The sequence below is a fragment of the Dipteris shenzhenensis genome, chromosome 17 (genome assembly GCF_047967505.1).
Source record: "Dipteris shenzhenensis isolate YYH24624 ecotype China chromosome 17, Dip_SZ_1.0, whole genome shotgun sequence".
In the NCBI taxonomy this organism is placed as follows: Eukaryota; Viridiplantae; Streptophyta; class Polypodiopsida; order Gleicheniales; family Dipteridaceae; genus Dipteris; species Dipteris shenzhenensis.
The window spans coordinates 30,596,541-30,620,206 of NC_141612.1; the positions used below are offsets into that span (position 1 = coordinate 30,596,541).

The 23,666-nt window shown below is 40.1% G+C and overlaps 1 pseudogene across 1 annotated transcript; it reads left to right on the top strand.

Annotated features, from left to right (window-relative positions):
* The first annotated feature begins 21,595 nt into the window (after window positions 1-21,595).
* On the top strand, window positions 21,596-22,614 carry LOC147891977 (putative glutathione S-transferase parC; annotated as a pseudogene). The gene is made up of 2 exons (XR_015542520.1): window positions 21,596-21,901; window positions 22,023-22,614. The product of XR_015542520.1 is annotated as a putative glutathione S-transferase parC (transcript).
* Window positions 22,615-23,666: the final 1,052 nt, after the last annotated feature.

Sequence of the window (23,666 nt, forward strand, 5' to 3'; positions counted from 1 at the left end):
ATCAAAGCAATTGCAGGTAGAGCAACAATGCCACACTCTACTTTCACACAAGCTCTAGAGCATTTAAGGAAGCACTCAATAGAGGAACAACAACTCCTACAACTAGGGTAGTTGACAATAGGTGCAAGCAATAAAAAGCAAAGGGGGACACCATGCACATCCAACTAGCAGCCAACACAAATGCGCACAACAATGCAAGATGACCAAGCAAATACAACAAAGAGAATCTACATCAAGCAATGTATTGGCAAATACTTTGTGACTTCAATAGAAGGAGACTCCAACAAAAGGGCAGCCAATAGAATGTCTCCAACGACACAATCTCCAAGGACACGATAAGCCTTGTGGTGGTTTGTGACCTCTATTCCTGATCACGATCAAAATAAGGGCAAATAAGGGCTAGGTTTAGTCTTTGGTTAGTATTTTTCCTATGTGGAAATTCCATCCTCGGATACCATGTCATCAGTCTACACCAAGCAGCCCTTGCTACTACCATGTGAATGCACACTACCACATCATCTACTGTGCCACATCATCAGCTTGACTCTAAATTCAAAACTTTTGATCCACAAGGAATTTTATCCATAATGTAAAAAGGATAAATAATCAACAAATCAAGCTCTATGGGTTTAGTACAATATATTAATATTCTTGATTTTTAATAGGCCACAAATGTCTAAGTTCCAAGAAGCAACGTAAGGATAGAAGAAAGATGCTATTATATGTTTCACTCCTTTTGTCTCTACAAAGAGTGTTGTAATCCACCTCTAAGGCCATATGATGCGCTCATTGTGATAAGGAAAAGTATCTACAAGGCTAGAGTTTCCTAAATGTGTAGGGATAGAAAGGAAGAGAGAAGGTTAAATTTGTAATCTCACATCCGACCACCTTGCAATAGCAGTGTTGGCACCAAGAGAGGGTGTTGAGAATTGTGGTGCCATGGAGCCCTAGAGTGATGATGAGTGGCAAAAGAGTGGTACGAAGAAAGAAAGTAGGAGATTGGATGGAGTAGATTGCAGGCATGAGGTGTTGACATGTGGACCTAAGTGAGGATTGGAGATAAGCCTTTGAGGCTATAAAATAATATATTTGATTATTAGAAGACAACTGTCTCTTCCTCTCTCATGGAGTTTCTTGTATATGTTGATCTCCCATAGAGTATGCACTCTTCTTACATTAGACTAGGCTTAGCACAATCAACCAAATACTTGTATACTTTTAGCCCCCATAAAGTTTACACTCTTCTTGCATTAGACTAGGCTAGCACAATCCCACATTCTTGACACAACTGATTCACTAATATATCTCGATCAAGAGATGGTTGCCTACTAATCGCTCTCTCAATTACTCTATATTATGCTCATATTATGGTGGGTCACATATGTTGCATTTTTCTCAAGAGTGCACAAAAGTGGACACCCTTAGCTGTAAACACCCTTATTCACATCTACAATGATTGGGACTATGACACGTCTTATTGGGCATGCCTACATTAATCTTCCCCCTTGGGCACAAAGTACCATCCCCACAATAGCATGATAAGTTCAATACATGCCTATCAATAACTTAGGGTAGCAGCTTTAGTAGTACTCAGGTGTAGGTGACATTTGAGCACGTTGGCCTAACAATAGCACAAAACTTTTGCCTTACCACTTGTCATTATGCAGCTTCACCATCTATCGCTGCGTAACACAATCTTTTGCTTGCTGTGCTAACCATCGTGTTGGTTCAAGCAATGATGTTGGCATAGAGAGACCACCACGTTGGCATGAAGACCACCGTGGCATATCAATCTCTAATGAGACCCCTCAAGGTCCATATCCGCAACCACCGTGCTGGATGTTGGAGCTATTTTAGTTCTAAACCAAGGAAAATAGTATTATTTTAGGGATATTTTAGTCATATTACTCCTTGCGCAATAATTTCTCAACCACTGCACACGTTCTTGGAGCTATTTTAGTTCCAAGCTAAGGAAAATGTATACATTTGCAATTTAGTATAGTTTCCTTGTCACAACTGCATTGGTTGTTGGAGTTATCATAGTTGTAAAGCACTGCACTAGTTATTGGAACCATTTTCACTACAGTAAGAACAGTTTTTTCAACAATTTCTTGTGCAACGATCCCTATGGTTGATTAAAATGTAAACAAGGGCAGAAATATGCCATTTGTTCTTCATTAGAGCCACTTTCACTACCGAAGTAGTTACAGCCAACAATAGTTTTGGCGATAATGGTACTACATTGAAATTGAAACAAAAGAAATTAGATCCGATAGTTTTTGCGATCATAGTATTACATAGAAATTGAAACAAATGAATTACATCCGAAGCAAACACTTAACAAAACAGATTACATAGCACTTTGTTTTTGTGACACTTCTTTAAGCACTTGTCAACACCACCATTGTGGTAGGACTAAGTGTCACTTTTTGCCCTTGTTAGCACTTGACCTGTTGCCTTGTATGCAGGGGACAATACAAGCACCTTGTAGAGCTATCATAGGTAGGAATTTTTTACAATTTTGACTTGGAACTCCTCGTATGCAGGGGACAATACGAGCACCTCGTAATTGAAATAACCCTTTTCATAGCAACTTCAGAAGTCAAGGCATTAGAAAAGGGAGCTCAATCAGCACAACGTTCGACAACGAACATGGAACTCAATATGGTGGTGAGCTCTAGCACACTGACAGTCTGACGCATGATCTCAGTGTGTTAGATCTGATCACCAAGTTGAGTTCCTTCCATAGTGCGAAAGGTTGTGCACAATTACGAGAGGCTCAACGCCAAGTTGCTCAAGTTCTCTCCCAGTGCCTCATAGAACAAGGACAACTTGTTTCCCTTGGCTCTCCATCCTATAACATGGTTGGTCATGAGGTTTTTATTTCAAGTCTTTCAAGGAATTGCCTTCATCATAGCAACTTCTTTCAAGGCACTGGCAGGGTTATCAAAGAATTGCTTCTTTCAAGGCACTGGCAGAGAGAACTCAACTTGGCGGTGAGCCCAATCGAGTAGAACATTCGCGACAATGGTGGTTAGGGAACTCAATTTGGTGGTGAGCTCCAACACATTGATGCATGCTCTCAATGTGTTACATCTTGTCACCAAGTTGAGTTCTCCTTCCCTAGTGCCAAAGGTTGTGCTCAATTACGAGAGTCTCATCACCAAGGTGAGTTCTCTGCCAGTGCCTGATGGAATGTTTCCCTTGGCTCCCCATCCTACAACTCCCTTGGTCATGGCTATGGCTGGTGGAGTGTTGCAGGATGGAGAGCCAAGGCAAACAATTGATCCCATGACTCAGGTAGCATTATGAAGCGGCATCAAGGTTGCAGTAGAAGATTCATCATAGGGGTAGAAGGGGGAGCGTGGAAGTCTCATTCCGACTCAATGCTAATCTGAGCCTATGAATTAGATGGTCCCTCATGCACAATCATTGTTATGATAGTTCGATTCCGACTGAATGCTAATTTGAACCTATGAATTATATGGTCCCTCATGCACAATCATTGTCACTAAAACAAGCTCGGTGGTTGTTTGGAATTAGTATACTGTTTGGGATTTACATTTTCCCTTGTTTGGGATTTATTGATTGGGACGGTGGTTGTTTGGGATTTACCAAAGGTTATATTTTGTGGGGGTTTTAGGTAATTCTAAACCAATAAAAATGCATTTCGTTGCTAGTGCCTACCTCCTCTGGCCAGTGCCTACCTCCTCTAGCTGTAATTAGTGTTTGAGCTGACCCAATCACAATTGCATGATGTTCCAACCACCGAGCTGGTTTAGGACAATCACATTAAGTCCAAGCCAACTTGCCTCTGGTGTTTGAACTGAACCAGCCACATGGTTGCATGATATTCCAACCACTAGGTTGGTTTAGGACAATCACATAATTGGTGTTTGAGCTGACCCAACCATGATTGCATGATGTTCCAACCACCGAGTTGGTTTAGGACAATCACATTAAGTCCAAGCCAACTTGGTTCTAGTGTTTGAGATGAACCGGCCACACGGTTGCATGATATTCCAACCACCAAGCTGGTTTAGGACAATCACATTAAGTCCAGGCCAGGAGCCTAATAAACTATCCCAAAGCTCAATCACAAACAACCACTAGGCTAATTTAGGCAACCACTGACCTGCATTGTATCAAGCATGTGTATGATGTGCTCATCAAACATCTTGTATCCCGTCTACTTTCTAGAGATGTCCTTGTTATTTGGATAAACTCTCGAGAGATGCACAAAGAGAGGAAGCAATGCCTGATCATCCCAATCCAACTAGTCTATGGGCTTCAACAGAACGCAAGAAAAGGAGAGAGAGCCTAAGTGCAGAAGTCATTGCAATAGTGGTGATGTTTTGGCATGAAAATACAAGGTGTCGGTAGGGTTGTCACTCTATGAACTTTAGAGTGTAGGCTAAAGGTTGTGAAGACTCAAGAATGGTATTTACCTGAATGGCCTGATGTTTCTTCCTCGAATGCTACCACCAATCATGACATCACAGCTCGTTTTCTTCACTCTGATGGCAATGATCGAATGCATGCATCTACAACAGCTGCTTCTTGTGGCTACTCTGCAAGATGTCTTCTATCCCTTGTGCCCTGACCAAGCTTTTTAGCTTTTCTATCTCACAGCCTCTGTTTGCTTCTCTTGTAAGCCATGGCGAGCTGCATGTTGCCATGGCAACGATCAATGAAAGATAATAATGCAAACCAAAACAAAGAGAGGCTAGCTGGTGAGGTAAGCAAAGAATAGAAGACAACTTACTCGAAAGAAGACAATGGCAAACCAAAGACTGTGCAAGGTCACGTCGAGGTGCATGCGGGTTGCAGGGCATTTGCAAGGTGAGGACAGGTTGCAAGTACTTAATCTTCTCAGATTTGATGGGCAGGAGGTGTAAAAATTCGAAAATCGTGGGAGTAGCAAAAATTCGAAAATCGTGGGAGTAGCAAAATTTCAGCCGCCAATTTTCCCCCTCTAGTGAAACACGTCAGCAGAATTGGATATATCAAACAAGTGCACTGTGGCCTAAAATGTTTGAAAACACAAATAGGCCAAAGGGCACGCTATTGGGTATGGTGCTATGTATTATTAAATGCAATGACCTTTGGCATGCTTATGAGCCATATAGAAAGCAAGTGCATGGAAAAAGAAACAATTCAAAATTGTAACTAGTGTTGGATTTAATCAAATATCTTTTCACATGCACAAATTATACTTTTTCAACTCCTTCCATTTTAGGGTGAATCTAGATACCAATACCAATAACTATCAATGTTTTAAGACCACCATGCACTAGTCCCAATAGTTTGGATTCCAAATTTTCAATCCATTTTGGTTTTCAACAAATCAAAAAAAAGTTATGGAGCGTGCAGTACAAAATCCTCCTCAAGGGTGCATGAATGTTTATATAAGGCCATAAAACTAATTACAAGGACTTCCAAAAAGGGCATACGCTATACAACAAATTGAGAAGCTCATAATCATAATTATATAGATTCTCGCACTCTACATAAAAAAAAGAGAAATCACTAGCTCTAGTCTATAGCCCTTGTTGATCTCCTCAATCTCCATCGATCTTGAATGTCGAACCTATCTTGTCCTCACCCCCACCTCCATCAACTCCAAATTCCTCTCTAGCTCTAGATCCCTCTATCCCTCACCCACTTAAAACAATCAAAAAAGGACAAATGAGACAATTTTAATGTCGAAATGTGCAAAATACTAGAGTAAAAAAGATTTTCCTCCTCACATTATCTTCCCCCCCCACACTCCTACATTTGAAGTTGTAGGCCACAATTGTATAGAGGTGAATATATGTAGTGTTTCAAAAGCACCCATTTTTAAGTGTACTAGGTCAATATCAAGTGGAGCTAAAGTGGTTCGGGAAAAAAATCAAAACATGATAAATTCTAAATACGATGGTGTTTCATCTGTAAGCATATATTAGCCACTTTAAGAATAGTGTTGAATATATTTTGATGCTAGTTGTTAGAGAATCAATCACGGCTAATGATTGGATTGCCAAAAGCTGAGCTTCCAAATCTTTACAGGTTCTTGTAGCTTTATATTTTCTACTATTAAAAGTGTTGCTTCATTTCCTAATTTGGATATTAGATGGTAACTCACAGGTGTGTATGGTTTTGATTTTCTAAGGTAGCTCACAATGTTCCTCTCTAAATATGTCAATGTAGTTTTTCCAATAGCATGTGCCTTATTGTATTGCTTTGCCAATTCGCCACTATTTCCACTGTTTGTCATTCAATTATTAGTATCATAAAAGGTTGGTTATTGCTACTAGGTGAGGTGTTTCATCATATCTATTCTGCATGTTGAATTTGTAAGAGGTCTCTTCTTTGCATAGCTAACTCCTAATTGCCTCTTCATTATTAGATGGACACTACTCTATTGTTTTCTTTTGTCCCCTGACTCTTCAACAAAGAAATAAAAGTCACAAATCGGGTTTAAGTCTATATAGTATCATGGTTCTCAAAGGACGTTGTTTGAAAGGTTTCCTTTTCTTTTGTTGAATCTGCCTCATTGAAGCTGTCCTCCAAAATATTCTACCAACAGTCTGTTCCATTGCTATTCCAAAATCTTCCACTAGTGTTCAATTCTATGATTCTCTCTATTTGTTAGACATCATGGGAGTTCCAAGTCTGCAAGCTTCATCAACCTTTAGCTCTTAGTCGATTCTTTATGGTGTAGAAAGCAAGCAAAATCTGATTGATCTATCCGTGGGTGACAATGTTTACGTCTATAAGAATGCAATTTATAGATTCCTTTGCCAAAGTATTTTACAAAGGTTTGTGAGACACTTTCTTTATCTATCACATAGCAATAGTTTGTATACATTAAGCTAATCACTTATTTAAGGTTCTAAAGCAAGTCAACTCTATCATTGACTGAGCTTTTTTGCAAATTGTTTTCAAGGTATTTAAAGGGCTAATGTGGTGGCAAATGTTGGTTTCTCTTTGCCTCTATTTTTACTACAAACTTTATTCATTTAGTTATTTGTAAAAATGGTGGTTGTTAAAATGTCAACAGTGGGAAATTTATTTTGGGAACATCAAATTGTTTGATGGGGAAGGGTTTCATATGTAGAAAACTTAGGATAAGTTCCTCTTAATGTAGAAACGGTTGTGGCCATATGTCAGAGTCACCAAGAAAGTAAACATTAGAATTTACAAAGAGGACATAAAAGAAAAAGCATTAGCCATTATAGCTCTAAATCTACGCCCCAAGCCCATTGATTTGGTGACAAGGACTATGTGTTCCAGGACTGCCTAGAATGAGTTAATTTGACTCTATGGAGTGAGTGCCAAGAACTTTGAATCACCCTAAAGTCAAATTATTTGTTATATGATTTTCAAAAATGGAAAATTAAGTGATTTTATTTACTGAGCTCCTTAGTATAACAACTCAATTGGCCACCAAGATGCAAAAGGTTGAAGAAGAGGACTTAATTGTGCAATTCTCTTAAAAGGCCTGCTTGAACCCTATGATAGCCTTTTCATGACCTTAAAGCATCTCCCCAATCCTTTTTGGAGAGAATTATTTGTTCTTTGCTTGATGAGGAGAGAAACGGAGAGGGTGCATCTACATCTACTCAAGGTCATGCCAACAAGAAGAAGTTTTTCAATGGTCTCAAATGTAATTATTGCAAAAAGAAGGATCATGATGAGGACAATTGTTTCTTGAAAGATCCTTCTTGAAAAAAATGTCATAATTGGTGTGAAACATGTCAACTTGCAAGAGATTGCAACAAACCCACATGAGATGGCCAACTTCATAAGCTCATTAAATGATAATTCAGATGGAATTCTCTAAGTTAAATGGAACATATATGTTGCAACATTGGAAGTTTTAACACAGTTCTTGCGAATTGCATTGTAATCTTTCACTCAATGAAGATGAGTACTCACTACTCATCATGTGTGCATATGTTGGCATTGAGAGGGGATGTTACTCTCTCTCTCTCTCTCTCTCTCTCTCTTTCTCTATCTATCTATCTATCTCTATCTCTTTGTTCTAGAGCCACTTTCTTTTGTGAACCTCCATGACTTTAAGATTCTTCTCTTTTGTACCACATTTCTTCATAGCGTGGTCACAAAGTAGTCATTAATGCTAGTGGTAGGACAAGGAAAAGAGCTTCACATCAAAACATGGAGGTTTGGAAAATCCCCTCTCCCACAAGTGAGACCTTATATAAGGGAAATCACTAACTTAGCTTACTAATCACACCTTGAACAAGGTGGTGGCCATGGGATGATGGAACATGGAACCATGCACCATGCATGATGGTAATACCTCTCCCATGATCATTGTTATGTAGTCTCTAGACTACCACCCTGAAGAGGTATGACTTGATATGTGCATGTATAGATCATTCAATATGGGAAATTTTTTCCACTTAGACTTTTGTCACGTACCTAACTTTTGCCACCTAAAAGCCCACTTACCACATATTCCCCTCTCAAATACATTGATCAACCTCTTCATTTCCACCTTGCTTGCCACCTTAGATGCCACTTGGACACATGTGTAAGAATACATTTCTATCTAGATACTCAATTGCCATGTCATCATGTCCTTTATTACCATGTCAACTACCACATAAGTTGTCACATATGCATCTAAAGGATGTAGAATACCTCACTTAATGTATGTGTCCTATATGAATCCTAGGTTGTTGCCATAAGGAGCACCTTGATCAAGGTATTTTGTCCACTTGAGCCTAAATAGAGGGCCACTTTGCACATGCAATCCTAGGAAGAGTGCCACATGTCATCATCTTGTTGACAATTGTGGTGTCACAGAGCACTATATTGATAGTCAGTGTCAAAAGAGTGGTATGAAGAAAGAAAATGAGATATTGGATGGAGTAGATTGTAAGAATGAGGTGTTGACATGTGGACCTAAGTGAGGATTGGAGATAAGCTCTTAAGGCTATAAAAGAATGTAATTTGATCATCGGAAGACAATTTATTGAGGATTGGAGATAAGCTCTTAAGGCTATAAAAGAATGTATTTGATCACTGGAAGACAATTTATTAAGTGTGATCATCTTGTCTCTTTCTCTCTCATGGAGTTTCTTGTATACTTTGAGCCCTCATAAATTACATACTCTTATTAGGCTTAGCACGATCCCACATTCTTGAGATGGGTATCAGAGTAGGTTTTGTTTAGGAGTGTTTTTATTTCATTTTGTTGATGAGAGAAATTTCCATCCATCCCTTTAATCTTTCCATTCATATGTTTCTTTAGAGAGACACTTAGAGAGTTATCTTCTTTTCTTCTTGTAGATTTTGAGAGTGAAAGAAGACCTACAATTCAAGAGCTTAAGAGAAAGAGAGAGAAGTTCTTTGAGATAATCTATGTTTGAGAGTTTTCAAACCTTTATTTTGAGAGAGATATTAGCCTCTACCTAGCTTATGCTCAAGCAGCTCCACACAGCATTGCATCTCCAATAGGCTTCTACAACTATAGTAGATGTAGACACAGGGACTGCCAAAGGTTTGACCAATGACAACATTACTTAGATAAAGACTACAAGCATATCAAGATGCAAGCAACCTAGAAGATCAACACAGTGCATAGACAAAGTAAAAAATAGCACAAGAAGGACATGAACAGTCAGACAACATGCTAGTGAAAGAAGCAATGACAAGGGGGGCACATTCACGCAACTAAAGCATGTAAATTAGCAAGGCAACGCGCAACAAAAATCAACAACTACAACAATGCAAATGAGACCAAGAAACACACATGTCTAGCTTCAATGACCTCAACTCAGCCCATCAACTAAGCAACAATCGTAGTTTGACCTAGACCATAGCATCGAACACAAGGAAGACAACTACACTATGGACTCAAGGTAATGCACAATGATAATGGTACAGCAACAAGAAGGTGTCATTGACATACAACAAGAAAGTCTAGCAAACTAGATGCTCTGAGCAACAAGAATGAATCAGAAAGAGAAAGGATAAGTACAACATCAAAGAAACAATTTCAACAACGATAATGTGTAGCCAACATACATAAGGCTCATCAAAGCAACTGCACGTAGAGCAACAACGCCACACTCTACTTCATGCAAGCACTAGAGCATTTAATGAAGCACTCAATAGAGGAACAATGACTCCTACATCTAGGTAGTTGACAATAGGTGCAAGCAATAAAAAGCAAAGGGGGAGACCATGCACATCCAACTAGTAGCCAACACAAATGCGCACAACAATGCAAGATGACCAGGCAGATACAACAAAGAGAATCTACATCAAGCAATGTATTGGCAAGTACTTTGTGACTTCAATAGAAGGAGACTCCAACAGAAGGACATCTAATAACAATTGATAGCCCAATAGAATGTCTCCAACGACACAATGTCCAAGGACACGATAAGCCATGTGGCAGTTTGTGACCTCTATTACTGATCATGATCAAAATAAGGGCTAGGTTTAGTCTTTGGTTAGTATTTTTCCAAATGGAAATTCCATCGTCGGATACCATGTCATCAGTCTAATCAGCACCAAAAGCAACCCTTGCTACTACCATGTGAATGCACAATCCCACATTCTTGACACAATTGATTCACTAATATATCTCGATCAAGAGATGGTTGCCTACTTCTTGTTGAGATATCGAGCTCCACTCGCGAGATATGCCAGGGTGACTATTGTGCATTTATGTCACCGACCTGTTAGCTGGAGATGCGGTTGGTACACTGCCCACGAATAATAGCTGGATGACAGCTATCCTTATCTACTCTAGTTTGTGGCTCAGTTAGTATGCCACCTTAGTTAGTTGAGTTTGGTTTGAGACCCACATATAGGGTTCTTCTATTTCTTTGTACTAGAGTTCTTTTGGCTTTTACAACTAAGAAGAGGAAAACTGTTTTCAGCCTCCACCTTTGTGTGTATTCCCCCATTGTGCATGTGAGAAAGCCGCAAGTGAGACTCCTTCCCTCTCTCCCACAATCTTCACATGGTATCAGAGCCTTGTTCGTGGTAAGGAGCTCAAGAAAGCAAGCCAAGTTCGTGGTGTCCTGGTAAGAGGACCAGTGTTGCTTTCCTATTTCGAGTTTGGGAGCAAATCTCTGCAGGTAGCACAGCCAGAAGTGCAGGAGTGCACTGTTTCAGATTGAGACGCCCTTCGCGGTGTGGCGAGAGCGCAGTATATGCTGCGGGAAAGGGCGATGCCCTTAGTGACTTCATTTTTCTGATTTGAGGCCGTTTCGGGGCCCATTTTAAAGGCGGAAGTTCTTCGCAGGCACTCAGAAAAAGGCCTTGTTTTTGGCTGTGCGACCACTGCGCGGCTAGTTGGTGGAAAGGTGCCGCAAAAATTGCATCGTATGCCTGTGTGCAGAGATATTGGGAGTTATAGATTCATGTCTGTTGCCTGTTGATGCAAAATCGTCACTAGGAAGTGACTGTGTGGTGAAATACCACTTTCGTCAGTTTTGCAGATCTGCCCGTGTGAGGCAAAAAGCTGTGTTTTTTGCAGTGACAGAATATTTTGCAGTGTTTTGTAATGGCATCTGATTCTCTTTCACAGATTGTCACTGAAAAGCTTGACAAGAACAACTTCCATGCATGGAAGTTTAGAATGATGAATTTCTTGATGGGAAAAGGCTATTGGGAATTCATTACAGGAAATGAAGAAGAACCTGTTCTTCCTAATGTTCCTAGTCAACAAGAAATGCAGGCATTCAAAGGATGGCATGAGAGAGCCAGGAAAGTTATGTACTGGCTGTCTATCAGTATTTCGGACTCCATGATTGTGCATATTCAGGATGCAAATACGCCAAAGGAGGCATGGGATACTTTGGCAAAAATGTATAGCACAAATACGCAAGCCAGGAAAATGCAACTCAAACAGGAGTTGCACAATGTGCAGAGAGAAAATTTGAGCATGAGTGACTACCACATGAAAGTGAAGAAAATTGCAGATGCACTTGCTTCCATTGGGTCGCCAGTGGATGATGACAATTTGGTTTCTGTGACCTTGAATGGTCTAGGAAAGGATTATGCATAGTTCCGGACATCCATTGCCGTCCGTGAAAACTTTCCTGATTTTGAGGAGTTGATTGCTCTTCTAATTTCTGAAGAGCAGAGAAATGGGGGTGCATCTTCTTCAGCAGGAACTTCAAAAGAAACTGTCTTCTACTCAAATGCTGGCAGAGGTAGAGGCAGAGGTAGAGGAGGCCGATCTGCAGGCCGTGGTAGAAATCAGAATATGCAGCAAACGCAAGAAAACCAGTCCTATGCAGGAGGACGTGGGAACTCTAGAGGCAGGGGGAGCCAAAGAGGCCGTGGTGGATGGCAGAGAGGCCAAAATGCAAACAACAATATTGAATGCTACTATTGTGGCAAAATGGGTCATATGGCTAAGGACTACTATAAAAAGCAGAATGACATTATGAATGGAAAATTGCAGCAAGGCAATTATGCATCCTCTAGTAGACAGGGTGATGACAGAAATGAGCATTTGTTTATGGTGCAGCATATGACAAATTCTGTAACAAGTGCAGAAGAAAGCAATGATGTGTGGTATGTTGACTCGGGTGCGTCAAACCACATGACAGGTCACGCTGAATGGATGCAGGATGCAAGAAAAATGGAAAAACCAGGATTTGTGGAGACTGGTGATGATACTGCACATCCTATTGTGTGCAGATTGGAAAAATTCCTTTGTCTATGCAGGATGGGAAAAAGAAATACTTGTCTGATGTATTTCATGTCCCGAACATCACCAAGAACCTGGTTTCTGTTGGTCAGATGGTTGAGCAGGGCTTGCAGGTCAGATTTAATCCTCATGGATGCTTTGTTGAGGATATGAAAAATAATGGTCGCTTGATAGCAAAAGGAAAGAAGAAGGGCAGGATGTTTACGTTGGATGCAGACATGCCTGAATTGAGTGCAGCAATGTTTGCACATGGGACCGGTGTAGTTGCAGATATTGATATCTGGCACAAACGCATTGGTCATGTTAATATACAGCGACTTAAATCAATGCAAGCCCAAAATATTGTTGCAGGATTGCCAAAATTCAAGGTTGCAGAAATGCACAAGATTTGTGAAGCCTGTCAATTTGGGAAACAGGCAAGGAAACCTTTTCCTAGGCATGTTCAAGAGAGTAAAAAACCATTGGAATTAATCCACTCTGATGTGTGGACTACAAAAGCTGCATCCATTGGAGGCTGTCACTATTTTGTCACATTTATTGATGACTTCAGCAAAAAACTGTGGGTGTATTTTATGAAAAAGAAAAGTGAAGTGTTTGGGCACTTCAAAGCTTTCAAAGCTATGGTTGAAAAAGAAACAGGCCTGCAAATAAAATGCCTAAGGTCAGATGGAGGGGGAGAGTACCTCTCAAATGAGTTTCAAGGTTCTTGCAGGAGCATGGTATAAAGTAGCAATATTCATGCAGTCATACCCCACAGCAAAATGGAATTGCAGAAAGAAAAAACATGCATATTGGAGAGGTGTCTCGGGCTATGCTAAATGAAAAAGATCTACCAGATTATTATTGGGCTGAAGCAGTTGCTACAGCAGTCTATATAATGAACAGGACTCCCACTGCAGCAATACATGGCATGACGCCAGAGGAGATGTATACTGGTAGGAAACCAGATATTTCTCATTTGAAGATTTTTGGTTGCATTGCTTATGTCCATGTGCCAGATGAGTTGAGGTCCAAGTTGGATCCAAAAGCTGAGAAGTGCATCTTTATTGGTTATTCTCTGCAGCAGAAAGGGTATAGATGCTATAACCCTTCTACACGTAAGTTCACAGTGAGCAGAGATGTTGTTTTTGATGAGATGAGCAGCTGGTATAAACCAGTAAATGTGATGATTGATGTAGATGCACAAAATGGTAATGCTGCACAGAATGCACAGCAGCAATCACAAAATATCAGTGGAGCTGGAGTGTCCTCTACCAGTGGTTCACATACTTCGCCATGGACAGGCAGATTGAGATCAGGAGAATCCCCTCAAAGCAATGCAGATAGTGGTACGCAGGTATCACGAAAAGGAAAAGAGAAGGTAGATCAGCCCATGTTTGATGTGAATGTAGGTCACTCTTATGTGGATGGTGAATCCAGTGGCTCAGAACAGAGCATTGATGATGAGTTGGGTATTCCTTCTATTGTTACACCTGGAGTAAGGAAGACCAGGGATGTTTTGAGAGCACCTGGAAGTGAGCCTATTTTGCGCAGGTCTACCAGGGTTAGGTATCCTGTGGATAGGCTGAAATATGATGGATTTACAGCCATTCACTATGCCTATATGGTCAAAGTGATATAGGAACCAGAACCCACTTCTTTTGAGCAAGCCATGGGAAATGAAAAATGGGAGAAAGCCATGGATGAAGAAATGGATGCCTTGGATGCTAATGCTACATGGGAATTGGTGCCTTTGCCGAAAGGCAAGAATGCAATTGGCTGTAAGTGGGTTTATAAGATCAAGCACAATGCAGATGGTTCCATGAATAGATACAAGGCAAGATTAGTTGTCAAGGGGTATGCACAGACATATGGCATTGATTATGAAGAAACTTTCAGCCGGGTTGCAAGGATGGCAACCGTAAGAGCAGCCAATGCTATGGCTGCATCAAAGGGATGGTCTTTACATCAGATGGATGTAAAGAATGCCTTCTTGCATGGTGATTTGCAAGAAGAGGTCTTTATGGAGCAGCTAGCAGGTTATGTTCATGCTATTCATCCTGAGTTTGTTTGCAGGTTGAAGAAAGCCTTGTATGGCTTGAAGCAAGCACCTAGAGCATGGTCTGACAAGATAGGACAGTATCTTGTCACTATTGGCTTTCAGATTTCCAAGGCAGATTTCTCACTCTATGTGAGAAAAACAGAGAAAGGGATTATGCCGCTGGTCATTTATGTTGATGATTTGATCATCACAGGTGATAGTGATAAAGATATCCTTCATGTGAAAATGCTATTGAGGGAGAAGTTTGAGATGAAGGATTTGGGAGAGCTGCATTATTTCTTGGGCATTGAGGTGATTAGATCACCAAGTGGGATACAGCTCTTGCAGAGGCAGTATGGATTGGACATGCTGTCCAAATATGGGATGACAGGCTGTAAGCCTATTTCAGTTCCTTTGGAGCAGAATGTGAAGCTGAGCACAGATGCAAGTGAGCTTCTGGAAGACCCTACTATGTATAGACGCATAGTAGGAAGTTTGATTTACATGACTATTACCAGGCCAGATTTGAGCTATGCTGTTGGGTTGGTAAGTCAGTTTATGCAGGCTCCAAGGAAACCGCATTTGGATGCGGCTAGACGCCCAGGTATGTGAAGTCCACATTGCAGTATGGACTATTTTATGAGGCTGGGGTTCAGATACAGTTGCATGGATACACTGATGCTGATTGGGCTGGTAGCATTTCTGATAGACGATCTACCAGTGGATATGTGTTCTCTTTTGGGAGTGCTACAGTCACTTGGAGCAGCAAGAAACAGCCTACAGTTGCCTTGTCGATCACAGAGGCTGAGTACAGGAGGGGTGCAGCAATGGCTGCATGTGAGGTTGCTTGGTTGCATAAGCTACTCTATGATATGCATCAGTGGGCCAGTTGTCATTTATTGTGACAACATGAGTAGTATACATTTGGCAAAGGACCCAGTCTTTCATGCCAGAACAAAGCACATTGAGGTGCATTATCACTATGTGTGGGAGAAGGTTTTACTAGGTCTCATTGATCTAGTTTATGTCAGCATAGAGGATCAGGTAGCTGACATCTTCACGAAAGCATTGGGCGCAGAGAAGCTGCGCAAGTTCAGAGACCTGCTTGGTGTGCAGGAATTGGGATTGAGCTCGAGGGGGAGTGTTGAGATATCGAGCTCCACTCGCGATATGCCAGGGTGACTGTTGTGCATTTATGTCACCGACCTGTTAGCTGGAGATGCGGTTGGTACACCGCCCACGAATAATAGCTGGATGACAGCTATCCTTATCTACTCTAGTTTGTGGCTCAGTCAGTATGCCACCTTAGTTAGTTGAGTTTGGTTTGAGACCCACATATAGGGTTCTTCTATTTCTTTGTACTAGAGTTCTTTTGGCTTTTACAACTAAGAAGAGGAAAACTGTTTTCAGCCTCCACCTTTGTGTGTATTCCCCCATTGTGCATGTGAGAAAGCCGCAAGTGAGACTCCTTCCCTCTCTCCCACAATCTTCACACTTCTTACTCTCTCAATTACTCTGTATTATGCTCCTAATTATGCTCCTATTATGGTGGGTCACGTATGTTGCATTTTTCTCAAGAGTGCACAAAAGTGGACACCCTTAGCTGTAAACACCCTTATTCACATCTACAATGATTGGGACTACGACACATCTTATTGGTCGTGCCTACATTAATTTTCCCCCTTGGGCACAAAGTACCATCCCCACAATAGCATGACAACAATACATGCCTATCAATAACTCAGGGAAGTAGCTTTAGTAGTACTCAGGTGCAGGTGACATTTGAGCAAGAAGGCTACAACAGTGTTGCAACAATGCATCTACAACAAAGAGCCTCAAAAGCAAAAGGCACGGGAGTTGAGTAAAAGCAGGCGAGCAAGACAGAGGGAGTAGGGCAAAAACAATTGGACCAATCCTATAAACATGTGCATGGCCAGGGATGTGGGCATGAAAATAGTCCATCCCTAGCCTTCAAGGGATCTTGTTGATAAGTCTAGACCGTAGACCTTTAGGCATTGTCCAAATCCTACCATCTTGTAACATGCATCCTTGGCTACAAAGTCTAGCTCCATATGAGAGAACATGGTAATATGTAATTTTTATGATTAAGCACTACCCACATAATTTCACTCACATGGTGTATTAAGATTAGGTTAGATTTTGAATAGAACTTGTGCGGGCTCAATGATGGTGCTCTATCAATTTTAAAAGCTCCATTAAACTATGAATGGATGGATTCCATCATGTTCATAAGTTTATCTTCAAAGTCCATAAGCCTATGCCTATGGCAATCAATCCATGATCCTTTACAATATTGCGACTTTCCTCACCTCCTTGTCTTAACTTTAAGAAATCTCTAGTTATTTGCTTTACATGGCAAGGATGATTTTGTCGTCTATGAAAACAACAACAAGGTGCTAGCCATAAAATGAACCCTCTACATTGGAGACAATGAATTGCTTGCTATATCATATCTACCAAAGAAGACCAAACAAATAGAGGCATGCATGCTTTATTTCTGTACAATACCAAATGAACGTGAGGGTCAACGTTTGCTTGGGAGAAGCCAATCGTAGAACTATTTTCGAGCCATTTTGGGGCCGTGATGCGATGTGCTTCTAGGTGAATATTTGAATTTTGCATAGACCTGCGCTCTCACCAAAAATTTTCCCGATGTCATGAACGAGCAATGGAATAATAATGCGATGCAATCTTATCATGGTGAATAGTGTAGAGCTCGACACATGGCACTATATGCATTTACTCATGAGTAAAGAGACTGTTGCTCTGCCTTTGACCTCACTACATCACATAGCCTTTGCCTTGCCATGTTTGCTTGTGCAGCTTTGCCATCTGTCACTGTGCAACATAATCTTTTCCTACACTGACCACTGTGCTAGTTTGAGCACAACCACGTTCGCCTGACAATAGAATAAAACTTTTGCCTTGCCACCTGTCATTACGCAGCTTTGCCATCTATGGATGCGTAACACAATCTTTTGCTGCGTTGACCACCGTGTTGGTTCAAGCAATGATGTTGGCATGGAGAGACCACCACGTTGGCATGAAGACCACCATGGCATGTTAATCTCTAAGGAGACCCCTCAAGGTCCATATCTGCAACCACCGCGCTGGATGTTGAAGCTATTTTAGTTCTAAACCAAGGAAAATAGTGTTATTTTAGAGATATTTTAGTATTAATTCTCCTTGTTTAATAATTTCTCAACCAGTACACACGTTCTTGGAGCTATTTTAGTTCCAAGCTAAGGAAAATGTAGACATTTACAATTTCGTATAGTTTCCTTGTAACCACCGCATTGGTTGTTGGAGTTATCATAGTTCTAAAGCACCGTGCTAGTTATTGGAACCATTTTCACTACAGTAAGAATAGTTATTTCAACAATTTCTTTTGCAACGATCCCTATGGTTGCATTAAAATGTAAATAAGGGCAGAAATATGCCATTTGTTCTTCATTAGAGCCACTTTCACTACCGAAGTAGTTACAGCCAACAATAGTTTTGGCGATAATGGTACTACATTGAAATTGTAACAAAGGAAATTACATCTGATAGTTTTTGAGATTATAGTATTACATTGAAATTGAAACAAAATAAATTACATCCGATGCAAACATTTAACAAAACAGATTACATAGCACTTTGTTTTTGTGACATTTCTTTAAGCACTTGTCAACACCACCATTGTGGCAGGACTGTCACATTTTTCCCTTGTTAGCACTTTCTTACACTTTTGACCTGGTGCCTTGTATGCAGGGGACAATACGAGCACCTCGTAGAGCTATCGTAGGTAGAAATGTCTTACAATTTTGACCTGGAACTCCTCGTATGCAGGGGACAATATGAGCACCTCGTAATTGAAATAACCTTTTTCATAGCAACTTCAGAAGTCAAGGCATTGGAAAAGGGAACTCAACTTGGAGGTGAGCTCAATCGAGCACAACATTCGACAACGAATAGGGAACTCAATATGAATGGTATTTACCTAAATGGCCTAATGTTGCTTCCTCAAATGCTACCACTAATCATGACATCACAGCTCGTTTTCTTCACTCTGATGGCAATGATCGAATGTGTGCATCTGCAACAACTGCTTCATATGGCTACTCTGCAAGGAGTCTTCTATTCCTTGTGCCCTGACCAAGCTTTTCAGCTTTTCTATCTCACAGCCTCTGTTTGCTTCTCTTGTAAGCCATGTCGAGCTACATGTTGCCATGGTGATGATCAATGAAAGACAATAATGCAAACCTTGAAAACAAAGAGAGGCTAGCTGGTGAGGTAAGCAAAGAATAGAAGACAACTTACTCGAAAGAAGACAACGGCAAACCAAAGTCCGTGCAAGGTCACGTCGAGGTGCATGCGGGTTGTAGGGCATTTGCAAGGTGAGGACATGTTGCAGGTACTTAATCTTTTAAGATTTGAAGGGTGGGAGGTGTAACAATTCAAAATTCGTGGGAGTAGAAAAATTTTAGCCGCCAATTTTTCCCCCTCTGGTAATACACGTCAGTAGAATTGGATATACCAAACAAGTGCACTGTGGCCTAAATGCTTGAAAACACAAATACGTCAAAGGGCACGCTATTGGGATTAGTGCTATGTATTATTAAATGCAATGACCTTTGGCATGCTTATGAGCTATATAGAAAGCAAGTGCATGGAAAAAGAAACAATTCAAAATTGTAAATAGTGTTGGATTTATTAAAATATCTTTTCACATGCACAAATTGTACTTTTTCAACTCCTTCCATTTTAGGGTGAATCTAGATACCAATACCAATAACTATCAATGTTTTAAGACCACCATGCACTAGTCCCAATAGTTTGGATTCCAAATTAATCCATTTTGGTTTTCAACAAATCAAAAAAAAGTTATGGAGCATGGCCTCAAATGGGTATGCATCACTTTAGCACAACATTCGAGGCCCATTAACCCATGCATAATGATCTCATTTAGGTGTGTCCTTGGGTTGAGGAGAAGTTCACGTAGTGTACTTTAGAATGATTACTTGGTTGCATGTATGTATAGAACAAAATTTTGATGTTTTTAAATAAATTGCTATATCCTATACTCTTCAGGATGCATGCTTCACATGCAACATAGCATTTGTAATGCTTTAATGGTTTGGTTTTAAATCCTTATTCCATAATTTTTTGCTCTCATGTTCAATGTGGAATGGTACTACAACTTGAAGACAAAGTTTGCCGAATTCCATTGAGCAATGCATAAGTTATGGGTCATGCAAGATACCCATATATAGAGAAGTCCTAGAACCTCACCAAAAATGGCTACACCCAAGCAAACAATGACTTGTGAGTGATAATCATGATGGTGGATTTTGGGATTTCAATGAAACAATAATGCCTACCCCAATTGCACTATTTTCAATTTGTTGATACCTATATGTGCTTACTGGGTCCATTGAAATAGTGGCTTTGGAACTTGCGTTGAATATTTCCAAAAGGTTCTAATAGTTGGAGGTATGCAAATGTTTCAAGTGCAACAACATAGGCCTTCTTACACATGTAGCAACAGCTTAGGTGGTTCGAGCATTCACCCACTTGAGCTAGTTGCTGGCAATCGATCCCCTCAAGAAGCTCCTTTGCTTTATGGGCCACTATAGGCCACGAGCGGTTGGCCCCTCCTAGTTGGTCGTGGGTGTGTGAGTGGGTGTGTTTGTGTGTGAAAGGGGAAAAAAAAGAATAAATTGTGTCTCATTGTGATATGGAAGGCAAGTGTAGTATGTAATACTATCAATGGATGTAGGGGATGCAAGTCATTTGTTAGTTATGTTAAATTTGTAGATGGGGGGGTGATTTTCAAAGTGTGCTTGTTTTTTTTACTACGAAAATCAAAATTGTATTACGTAGAGATAAAGGAGGATACAAAAAGGAGAATATCATCCTCCTAACTTAGGTAGGCTATCCACTACAAAATAACTACTCATAATAGTTAGTATTGACAATACATGTATGAGCATGTTGTATTAAGAGGCCCTTTATAGTAGCAAATAACCTCAAGGTTACGCAAACGGTTTCTACCTCAACAAAGAGAGAGGCGATACCATGTGTCTTCCTAAAGCCAATCTGTTGCGGTATATATGACCAAAGCACAAACCAACTACCATAGCTCCAAAAAGGACTAATTTAGACATCCCTTGCCTCCTAAGATGGCTTGCATCCAAAAGACTTTTCACCACACTTTTTGAACCTCTAGGCAATATTCCTTGTTAATAACTTTACACAAAGGGCACTGAGGACTCACCACTTAAAATTATTTGGCAATTTGCTATAGCTATATATATTCATGAGATTGCAAAGAAAGCGTAGTTTATGGTAAGAACAATTTCAAGGTCCCTGATATTTTCAAATTAACAGATGTACCAAAAGGGTCCAATCTATGTATTTCTAATTTGAAGCAAACATTTTCTTAAAAACCACACAAATGGAGTCAACCTATTTTTAAATGAGCTACATTTTTTAATCCATGCAAAATGAAATGAATGAAAGGTGAATTTCAAAGGTGGTGTACGGAATCAAGGTTCCAACAAATATACTCATGCATTCATATAAGTTATGAAAACCCTTATCACAATTCATCTATAACCTTCCATAGCATATCATTAAGGTCGCGGATGAAAGAGTGGCTTGGCAAGCAGTGAGGATGACTCAATTCGTCCAAACTTATTACTCTATCATAAGGAGCCAAAGCTATACTACTAGGAAAGATCTCATACATGACAATTGGGAAAGATGTCATACATGACAATTGGGTAGGAAAGGTGATTTGTAAACTTCCACCTATCACTAAAGGCATGTGGAAACGTCCATCTAGTGCTACCCAATAAAGCTCTACGACCTTCACCTCTACCATGGCTGCACAATCCATCCAACTTCTCACTGTCTGGCCTAGCACCTACGGCATCCGGCCCTCGCCTTCAAACAACGAGATCCTCCCCCAGGACCTCTCTAACAAAAGTAAGCTCCTCCTTGATTCTAACTCCATCCATAAGAAAATTCCCGTCCTCATACACAATGGCACACCTGTGCCTGAGTGCTCTATCATCATCCAATACGTTAACGAAGCTTGGCCTTCTTCTGAGGGCAAGGATCTGCTGCCCAAAGATGCTTATGACAAAGCTGTAGCTCGCTTTTGGGCAGATTATGTGGAAAAGAAGGTATGATTCACTCTCTTCCATTTTGTCTTACAAGGGATGCTTTGAAAGACTTCTTGGGTGGTTTAGCTCCTGCTTTTGCATTGGAAGACTATTTCATGAAGCTGTCCTCTACTGTTTGCAGGTGTTTTTCGAAGGCATGATAGGAATTATGAGAACAAAAGGTGAGGAACAAAAGGCGGCTATAGAAGTGGCTATGGAGAGCTTAACCACTCTGGAGGAAGCATTCAAGACAGTGCCAAAGGAGGCTCCTTTCTTTGGAGGAGCCATGATAGGGTACGTGGATATCACATTGGGTCCTCTTGCGAGTTGATATCCAGCAGTTGAAGCTATGGGGAACTTCACAATTCCTTTTGAGGAGAAGTTTCCTCGCCTCCATGCATGGTTGAAAGCCTTCAAGGAGTCCTCACTTGGCCCATGGCTGCCTGACCCGAACAAACTAAAAGAATTTGCCAGGATAAGGTTCGCTTGACCACCAACTCATTATAAAAATGAGAGGATATAGTTGAATAGGGATATTACATGGGATTAATCCATTTTCTAAATCTCTACGTTTTGAGTTATTGTGAGTGGGGAAACTTAGGGGGGCTTCTCCTCTCGAGAGAAATAGGGATGCTTTACTTGAATGTTTTTTTAAGAGGAAATAGTAGTGCTTTCTTCCCTTTGGAGTAACATAAAGATGCAAGGGAAAATGAAGGGCATATCAATAATAAAGAAGTGTCACATCAGTTGTTCTCAAGGATAAGCAAGGATCTTCAAAATTGAGACTCTTAAATTGTATGCTAATATATGGTTGTCTACTTCATAAACTCTAGTTACACTTGAATTTTAGAGTATGAATGGAGTGTGTGATGGAATTTTGTTACAAAAGTACTTCAAACCTTGTTGCTTATTGAAACTTATCTATTTGCAATAAATCTCTTCCTATCCTCTATCTCCCTTTTACCTTTACCCCCGCACCCCCACCCACCTCTCTCTCTCTCTCTCTCTCTCTCTCTCTCTCTCTCTCTCTATGTGTATGTGTATGTGTATGTGTATATGTGTGTGTGTGTGTGTGTGTGTGTGTGTGTGTGTGTGTGTGTCTGTGTGTGTGTGTGTGTGTGTGTGTGTAATTCATCTTTAGAAGAAGTAGGCATTCCTTTTAAGGTTTTACAATGCACATGAAGGTGTCCATTTTTGTATATCATCATGTTATTCTATAATGGGGTAAGAATGACTTCGTATTACATCCACATCATTCTTGATTGAGATCAATAAGGTTCAATTGATTTGATATGATGGTTTACTATAGATATTGTCGAAATGATAGTGAGTAACATCCTTAATTGGCTTAAGCACACATATGTATTAGGAAGTCAACATCGAATTAATCCAAATGTAAACATATTTAAGTGAGTATTTCATTTTAAAATGATCCAAAACATTCTCGAACAAAATGATCCAAAATTTTCTCTATTGCAAATAGCAATTTCTCTTGCTTGTATTTGCTGTTTCAACTACAATCTCTTAGGAAATTATTCTTAAAATGTTTGGAGTACTTCTTATTTTATGTTGTCATTTTGAAACTATGTTCGATCTTGTTTATACCAAAATTTTATAAATCCATATCTCTAGAAAAAGTGAAGTATGAAAATGATATAAAACTTTGTTAGGTAAAGCAAGATAGAAATAACTGTTTACTCATGTTTGGAATGTTGCAGACAATATTGACATTGCCCATATTAATATTCAACCATTCTTTATCTTTTCATGCTCTAATATTATGATT